This window comes from Strigops habroptila, chromosome 10, assembly GCF_004027225.2.
Source record: "Strigops habroptila isolate Jane chromosome 10, bStrHab1.2.pri, whole genome shotgun sequence".
NCBI lineage: Eukaryota > Metazoa > Chordata > Aves > Psittaciformes > Psittacidae > Strigops > Strigops habroptila.
In genome coordinates this window covers 40,476,242-40,485,765 of record NC_046359.1, presented here as the reverse complement: position 1 = coordinate 40,485,765, position 9,524 = coordinate 40,476,242, and positions in this window count along the sequence as shown.

The window sequence follows — 9,524 nt, the reverse complement described above, 5'->3', positions numbered from 1 at the left end:
TAAGATTGTGCTTCCCGATGAGTAGGTTTCTGGAAGTGAATGAAAGAAGCAGAGTACCTTGAGCTTATTCTGCTTTTTTGTTGTCATTGGCGATTTTGGGGTATTTATTTTCCTTTTGAGGGCAAAATAAAAATACAAGACCTTATTCTGTTGCTTAATGAACAAAACCTTCATCTGCTGATCATTATTTCAGCACAGATGCCTGTAACTCAAACTCTGTCAATCTGCCCATGCAGGTCTGTTCTTGAATTGCTGAGAACAACTGTGGGGGTGGATTTAGAACATGAAATTGCCGTGTGTGCTTATGTTTTGTTTATGCAGTACTCATTTTTAAGAGTACTAGATTGGATTTGCTTAATATTTGCTCTGTGTTCCCCTCTGTGTGTGTATACATAATATAGGCAAACCCCCAAACTAGAAGATGATCACCAAGCCTAAGCTCTATTAGTGCAAGATACTGTGACATTGTAAACATGTTCCGTTTGAATTATGTTGTCAACTCAAAGGTAAGTCTATGCACAGAATAAGGTGGGAGTTACTTCTAAAACCTGTACCTGAATTCACTGCTACTTTATTACCCGTACGTACTGAATACAACACAGATCACACTTAGACTGGTATTGTCAACTAAGAGATTTCTCTTTGATAAACTTAATGCTGAAAATTAATAAAAGTAATCTTTAATATTAAGACTCTTCATACACTTAGAACAGTAAGAGAAATTGAACCAAAGTTTTTATGATGTATCTTTCCCATAACAAAGTTCTTGCTTTTTTTTCTGAGATGGGATTAAAGAGGCAGCCATTTATATCTTCTCTATGGATTTAGAAAGAATTCCGTATTTCACTTCATTTCATGGACACTTCTTTGTCTTCACATAAGGCTTCTGTATGTGAAATACTTGATAACAATAGTCACTTAATAGCAATTTTGGCAATAAGGGCGTTGTATTGGACTGCAGCATGATGGGGATCAGGAAGCTTTTTAAAGGTGCTTTTATTGGGGGGTATTTACCACTTGTTACACATGTATAATATTCTTTCCAAGTTCTTAGGCAGAGCTTGCCCAAGAAAGTAAATTAAGGAATCGAAAACTTAAGGATATCATCATTTTAAAGCCTAATGACTGGATAATACTTCTGTGGCAAGAAGTTATGCTTTTTATAAACCTTTCCTCTGCAGTTAACATGTTACCTGTATAAAAGCAGAATGGAAATTGTGAAAGCAATAGTATATCCAGGTTAGCAATGAAGTATTCTTTTATCCTCCCATCTCCAGATATAAAAAGCATTAGAGGAGCCTACAGTAAATATTGCTGTTACTACTTTTCAGCTTTGTTTTCTCTGCTTTTTTTTTCCCCCTTTATTTTCAGAATTGTAGAAACAAAGGTAAAAGCCCTCTTTATTCTACTTTTAAGAAAGTAATCTTGAAATCCCTAGGCCCTATTGCTATGGCTTATAACAGTTCACACTTTTCAAATTCTGTGCTGGAAGGTTGGATACTTGCCTCTTGCTGTTGCCTTTGATAAGGACAACCATAGCTTGAAGTTCCTGTCTGCATGTTTTCTTCTGTGATGTATTTTTCCCTTTACAACCAGAAGGGAAGTCTCATCATGGCAGTACCTTACTCTTTCTGAACTTTTCCATTCAACATTATACAGGTAGTGAAATAGGTTCCCAAATAAAAGAAGCCCTATCTCTGGACATTGAGAGGTAAAATCTATCTGCAAGGCTTTCTGCTTTCACACTGCTGCCGAAGTCTTCCTTCACCTCTTCCTTCTCCCTCCCTGGGCTATAAATGTTGCTCTCTCAAACCGTCAGCAGTCCACAGCAAAAGTTTCTTTTTCTCAGATCCTTGTAGATACTGGGAGGATGATGCATTTTCCTTGTATTTCATTTCTTCTGTCAGCTTTTTTTGTATGCAAATCCACAGACTGGAGTTCAGAGACAGCCACATGCTTAGTGCAGTCTGGTAACAAACTTCCCTGAATGAGGCAAGATTTATAGGCAAAGAACCCCTCCTCTCTGCACATGTGTCAGAGGAAATATTCTGTACAAATGTATAGTATGAAGCAGATAGATGGTAGGCTTTTGTGATGGGCTGAGGAAAGATCCCATGCACTGTTTGTCAGTATTAACAACTAACACAGTTGTCTTGGAAGTGCACAGGGCAGTGTATGCCAGGTGGCTTGACTTGAAGCTTTTGCTTTCTTGGTCTTGTTAGTCACTCATACTTTAGTCAGTCACATTTCAGAACATTCTATACAGCTATGTTTTGGGCTTAATTTACCCTTTCCCAACAGTGGCACTGCCCTGTATCTACTCTAACAGTTCCTTGGAGAAGGCAATAATCAATGAACATGCAGGATTGCCAACACCAGCTGCTCCAAAATTACAAGCTCGGGTTTAAACATTTGTCAGTTTATTCATGTTTTAGCACGTGATCATCTTCTAACACTTCTCTCTCATGCCTCGGGATATAAGGAACATGATTAGATGAAAGCCTCAGTTCACATGATGAGTTTTTGTAATGACTGATGTAGGTAATAAATTTCAAACGTTGCCAGCTCCCAGATTGTAATTTCCTGAAGAAGATAGAAATTGTTAGAGTTCCACCCTCAACACAGTGCAAAGTGAGCTATAGGTACGTGCTGAGGCGATCCTGTTTAATAGAGTGCATTGAATCCACTCTGTTCAGGACAGAGAAGCAATAATAACAGCAATCTTCCATCAGAGGATCTCTGTTTGCTAATAGTTCTTAAGGTGGTGCAGCAGTACTTTACATCTAAGCCTCGTTGTGAGAGCACTGGACACATCTTGTGAGATCTTTTGGTTTTGTTTTAGCTAAGGATATGTCTAGGATGCAGAGCCAAAGAATCATCTCTCCGTTTGCTCCTGGACACAGTTTTCTATGGGAGGGAGACTACTGCAGCCTTTGGCTGAATCTCTAGGTTGAGTGAATAGGACACCAGGACCATACAGTGTGCCATGGCTGCTCAGCCAAGATGTAGTCTAAGAAAATCCTGGACCTGCACCTCCAGTGAAATGTCTGCAGTTCTTTGCTTGAAAATGACACATCTCCAGTATGTTACAGAGGAAAAACTGAAACGTAAGGAGCAAAAAGAGAGCTTTCCTCCAGATGTACTCAACTGGGAAGCTTTTAATCAGAAACATGCTTCAGAAGTGAACCTCTAGGTTCCATCTGCTGGTTTGCATCACTGAGCAGGCTCGGACCTCCCAGGTGGGATATCTTTCTGGATGAAGCTGGACTTCCTGGTTGATTGTAAGATGCACTTAAGGAACACACCTAATGTGCTCCATTTGCTAATGAGCATTCAGACAACAGAACCAGGCTAGAACTAGTCTGAAGTAACCCCCCTGAAATGTGTGTGCTGTGAGCATCAGGTCCTCAGCATCATTCTGCACATCATTCCTCTTATCACCATACTCAGGCAGAAGGTCCAGCTTTGCCCACATTGTCACCAGGCTGAAAGGCTCTACTCGAGGGGGTTTCTGTTTGCCTGATTTTAAAAAACAACAAAAAAAGAGGCATACTTAAATTTAGTGATACAAATGTCAACTGTCTGGTTACTAGAGAAATCTTCCTCATAGAAAATATCCTTGCTTTATGAATCATTTAGCACATCAGAGGTAACATAATCAAAATACATTGCTGCCATGAGAGCAGTGTCTCCTGAATTGAAAATAATGCACAGTTTTGACTACATTTATTTTTCAGGATTATATTCTGCCAGCAGCAAGAATAATTTCCCTGTGATGCCTTTACAACTGACAGTATCCCAATTATCTTTCCTGCAGCATCCTATAGTCTCACTGACATTCTATAAGCATGTAACTACTACGGTGTAAGTCTTTTCATTTGGTAGTGTCTTGTAGGTTTTGTGATGCATTTCCCCTTTGTCTTGCCACATTATAAATGATGATTTGGGTTGGGTTTTTTTCCTTTTAAAATACTCTGTCAGCTGTTGTGTACCTGTGTGTGCTTTCTTACTGCCAGCAGAATAGGAACACTGTCAAACTGGGAGCACAAGCAGATGAAAGAACTGTCTATCTACTTCCTTATCACAGCATTTCCTAGCACAGGTAACAGTGTGGGAGAACACAGATGAAGTCCGGAGTGAGGGGAAGAGGGAAGCTCAGCTCTTCAGAAGAGAGGACTGATGTGCTGGAGTGAGTGGAGTAACAGCAGGGAAAGCTGTTCCAAGCCAAGTCCTTGCACACATGGAAGGGTTGGATAGCTGCAGAAATAGGGAGCCCTCCAAGTAAATGCTGCCTGCAACATCTGTCTCTGCATAGTGCAGGAACTTGTCTTTGGCAGAGCATACACAGCCTTACAGAGCCTATAGTTAGATGAGTGTTCTTCGTACTGCTCTTTGCACCTCTATTTATAGTTTTGTCCCAAAAAACGAATGACCTGTGTGAGTGCAGGTGCGGAATGGGAGCAGTGGGATTCACTTGCTGACCACGCTTTACATGGGTGTAAAAAGTTTTGTTGAAAACGTGTCTTTTGAAAACGTCTTCCCTCCTAAAGCCTTTTTGCAGTGAATTTTGCCGAACCGTCTGTGGCTCTCTTGTCTTGCGTAGGTTCTGGGATGCCAGTTGCTAACGAAGAGTTTCACTTGGCTCAGTATACAGGAGCCTGGGATTTTTAATGGGAAAATCTGCATTCTGTTTTCCCAGGGAATACCAGAGCTGCAGTACCATTGGTGGCACAGGCGTGTTCATTTAAGAGTGCTATATCCTATTCTGCAGGCTGAGGGAACTGAAAGGGGGTGGTGAGGAGTGTGGGAACGAAGATTTGCCACCATGATTTTACTTGCTTTTTGCTTTATGTACTCTTGATTGTTTCCCCTCCCTGATATAGTTCTTTTCTTAGATTTTGCAGCGTGGAGCTGATGTGATTATGGTTTCCTGAAGGATTCCCCATCTCCTGTAGACTACAGTATTTGTTGTTTACTGTTCAAAGGCAGAAACTTGCTTCTATGCATCTTCAGAATTGCCGGAGGCACCACTTTGACCCCATGAAATTGCTTGTCCCAGCTCCCGTTGCCACCGAATAGACAGTATCAGATTATAATATATCAAATATAATTTCAACGTACAAATTTGAGCTTCTTAGCTCTGGCTAAACACTTGCCTTATAGTCTAGAGATTACACTAAAATAATGGGAACCAAATTACTCCAAATTCTTTCTTTGCTTTCACTGGGTTATTATAATACAGCATCACATTTGTAGTGCTGCAGGGAGAAATTAATTAGGAGTGACATCTCCACACTTGCCTTACAGGAAAGTTTTACGGGTGGAGAGGAGGGAAACGTTCTCCAAATGGTATTAAAAAGATTTTATTTAAGGTCCCATATATTTTCAATGTAATCTAAGTGCTGACTTTGATTCACACATATCCAATTTGAACATTGAAACAATACCTCTATGTGTTCCTTTTGGGGTGATTGCATCCTTAAAGCTTAAAAACTTTCTTATAGCTGGTTACAAAGGAAAAAAAAAAGAAATCATAAAGTATGATTTGCACATTTGATGAGGAGGAAATGAAAACATGTAGTAGAGAGTTTATGGATAATTTGTGACTAGTGGTAAATAACTGCAGGTTTCTACAATGGCTTATCCAATTTTCCCTCTGAAGTGTAATGTTCAAGCTGAACATCTTTTGATTCAGATCTGTATCTCTCCTCTGAGCAGTGAAAATGCCTAATCAAGTGCTGTCGTGCTTATCTTCTTGCTCTAGTCTCCAAGCCAATTTATGGTGTTTTAGCTGAGCTTTTGTTCATGCTCTTTTTAAAAGCAAAGTAGTAAGTATTGTTTGTGCTATATCCTGTTTTAACATAGATGGATGAAGATGTCATTTGGGAGGCCAAGTTATAGAGCTGGACTCAGCAGCATTTGCTGCGTATGTTACTGGTAGCCTTAGAGCACGAGGAGTTGGCTGACATGGTGCTGGGCACAATTTTAGGCTGTGTAAGCAACAAAATGGTTGTGTTTAGTGTCCCAGCTAGCATGATGAAAGGCCAGGGTAGGGCCCCTCCATGCCAGGATGGCGCACTTTCATGGAAGTTTCCAATGGTCACCTCGGAAAGGAAAGGATGTGACTTTTGGGGAGATTTTAAGTCAAAGGCCTCTGCTTGCTTTTGTGTGTATTTGGAGCTGTAGCCTGCAGAATCCAGTCCCTGGATCTCCTTAGTGGGGATGCCTTATGTTTTTTGGTAGTTATTAGTGCTCAGCAAAAAGGAAAGCAACTACTGAGTAGCATGAGATGGTGCCAGATTCTCTTTGATTCTCCTTGAGAGGTGGCCAATGCCAACCTCATGAAGTTCAACAAAGCCAAGTGCAAGGTTCTGGTCAGGACAATCCCAAGCACAGCTACAGGTTGGGCAGAGCAGTGATGAGAAGGACTTGGGGGTGTTGGTTGATGAGAAACTGAACATGAGCCACTTTAGTGTGCGCTTGAGCCCAGAAACCACCCATGTGCTGGGCTGCATCAAAAGCAGCGTGACCAGCAGGTGATCCTGCCCCTCTGCTCTGCTCTCATGAGACCCCACTTGCAGCACTGTGAGCAGTTCTGGTGTCCTCCGCATAAGAAGGACATGGAGCTGTTGGAGCAAGTCCAGAGGAGGCCACAAGGATGATCAGGGGCTGGAGCACCTCCCATATGGAGGCAGGCTGAGAACACTGGGGCTGTTCAGCCTGGAGAAGAGAAGCTGCGTGGAGACCTCAGAGCAGCTTCCAGTGTCTGAAGGGGGCTACAAGGATGCTGGGGAGGGACTCTTCATCAGGGACTGTAGCAACAGGACAAGGGGTGATGGGTTCAAACTGAAACAGGGGAAGTTCAGGTTAGATCTAAGGCAGAAGCTCTTCCCTGTGAGGGTGCTGAGGCGCTGGCACAGGGTGCCCAGAGAAGCTGTGGCTGCCCCATCCCTGGCAGTGTTCAAGGCCAGGTTGGACACAGGGGCTTGGAGCAACCTGCTCTAGTGTGAGGTGTCCCTGCCTGTGGCAGGGGGTTGGAACTGATGATCTTAAGGGTCCTTTCCAACCCAAACCATTCTATGATTCTATGGTCTGAGAGACTGTGTCTGCAAGCAGACACATTCAGAAAACATTGAGGGGGAAGCAGTAAATCACATATGTTGGCAATACAAGTTACTGTCACAGCATGTAACACAAAGAAATGGATGAAAGCTTTTCTTTTTAGCAAAATAGGCAGGTATTGGTTGGGTAACACTTACCAGGGATGAGTGGAAATGGGGAACTGCTTTCTAGCATAGTTCTTTGAGGGGCAGGACGGGATGGCAGACAGTGGGCTGGCACTGCCATTTCAGAAATATTTGGTGCCAGTGCAGCAGCCACATGGGGAGCTGGGAAAAGGGTGAAAACCAAAGAGCAACGGAGTTGGAAGGAAAAAGTCTGGCAAAGGAACAAAGCAGAGATGTTTTTTCAGCAGGACAGTAGCAGTGATGGCGGAGAGGGCTGAAAAGCACAACTACGTCCTATTGTGTTTAAGTGTCCGCGAGTTATCTGCATTGCTTGTTCTTAGTTTCTGGTGAGTCACTTAGAAAGGACTTCATTACTGTATGAGAGCCTTTTGCATTATTGGATTTAGTGTTTTTAACCTCTCCCTGTCCCTCAGTTTCCTTTTTTCATTTATTAATCTTCCTCCTGCTCTTTGCAATGTTCTTACAGCTTGCATGATAATCATGGACTCTTAAATAGGGATAAATCCCCAAAGCAGGGAACATTAAAGTAGTAATTCCTCTTGTGGATCTTAAACTGGGATCTTTAATACTAGAGTGAAAGCCTAGCAGTTTCTGAGGCTGTTAGTTGCTTCTAGCATGACTATCACATGCTGGTGGAAGTGGACCAGCCAGTGGAAATGCATTGTCCAGACTTGGCCAGTTTGCTTTACAGTTTCTTGGTAGAAAGTGAAATTTAGAATAATCAACCGAAAAGTAAAGAAATACAGATCTGTAACTCCAGCATCTCACTGGCAATTCAGCTGGCAGGGCCACTCACACTGGCAGGAGTAGGTGGCCAAAGGCAGATCAGTGATCTTCACTGCAAAGTTGTGAGTGGATTTGAATGGGCTGAGGGATGTGAGGTGCCAGGATAAGGCTGTAGATGAAGGTGGCATGTGGATGATTTAGGCTATTTTATATTGCCTTGTAAAAGCTTTGCTTTGCATGACTATTTATTCCCATTATATATGACATTTAGTGTGGGGGAGGAGAGAGCTGCTTATCCTACACTGAGACAGAGAAATGTATGGGTATTTATTCTCAGCTATCTAATCTGGAGTTGAACTGCATTTCAAATGTGGATGGTCTGGTCTGTGTGAAGAGAAGGCAAAGGTAACAGCAGCCTCAGTCGCTGGATGTAAATGTTTAATACTCCTTGAATGAGGATCAGGTGAAAGGAGAAAGAGCAAGGTCTAAGAAAACAAGACAAGAGATGCTGAAGATGGGGTCTGCTGTAAAGAAGGAAGCAGGTGAGCTTCATGGTCCCTGGTCTGGTGTTGAGGGTAACCTGGCATTTACATCCAAGACTTTGTTTTCCATAACCCAGATAAATAGATTTTCTAAAACAAAGCAAAATTCATCTTCAGCTTTTATTCACTGCTGGTTGCCTCACTCCCTTGAGGAAGGCTTTTTTCTCTTCAGACATACTTGGTTTTTAAACCTCTTGAGTCAATAGAGACCAAAAAGTTGCTTTGACCTATAGGCTTAGTTTGTATCACAGGACCCAACAGGTACAGTCTAAAAATATGGCACCCAAAGGCAGGGATACTCAAGGAATACATATAAATGTGAGGGCTATAAGCAAGAATCTCTGGCAGGAATCCACAATTTTAGATTTGTATTTATTTATTGAAGTGCCATGTTAGTGATGCTTTGCTTTTCTGTGGGTCTCTGCATGACTATACTTATTGAATACACTGTCAGGATTGTTTTTCTCTTTTATATGGCATCATATAATAGTATCCTTATATAGCTTCAAGGATTCAAGCTGCTATTACAATAAACAGCTCCAATTTTACTCATTCACAGCATCCCATCGAGCGACATCACGTTTGAATGCGAAAACCGAACAACAAAAAGTCCTGTTTAAAGGTTGTGCTGTCTTGGCACAACCAGTACAGCTGACAAGGCCTTTAGCAATGTAGAAGACTGTCTTCTAAGCACTGCATTCTCTGGGAGCCTCTCTAAATTGAGGGTTAAAATAAAATGTATTTGAACGGTTAGTACTTAAAGTGTATCAGACTCAATAGATAAGCGACACTCATGCTACAGAGAAATACCATGCTGTTTGCTTGCACTGCTGTCTGCATACAGCTTCTGATTTGGGTTTCAGTCTTGGATTAAATGGGGTTTGGGAGCAGCACTGTAATTTTGACCCATGGCTGTAGAGCACTTAGTACAGCAGCAGCCTGGTCCTCACTGTATTTCCTAGTTGCTACTTCAGTATGGTAAAAAAGCAGTGAAAAGAAATCTAAAAAC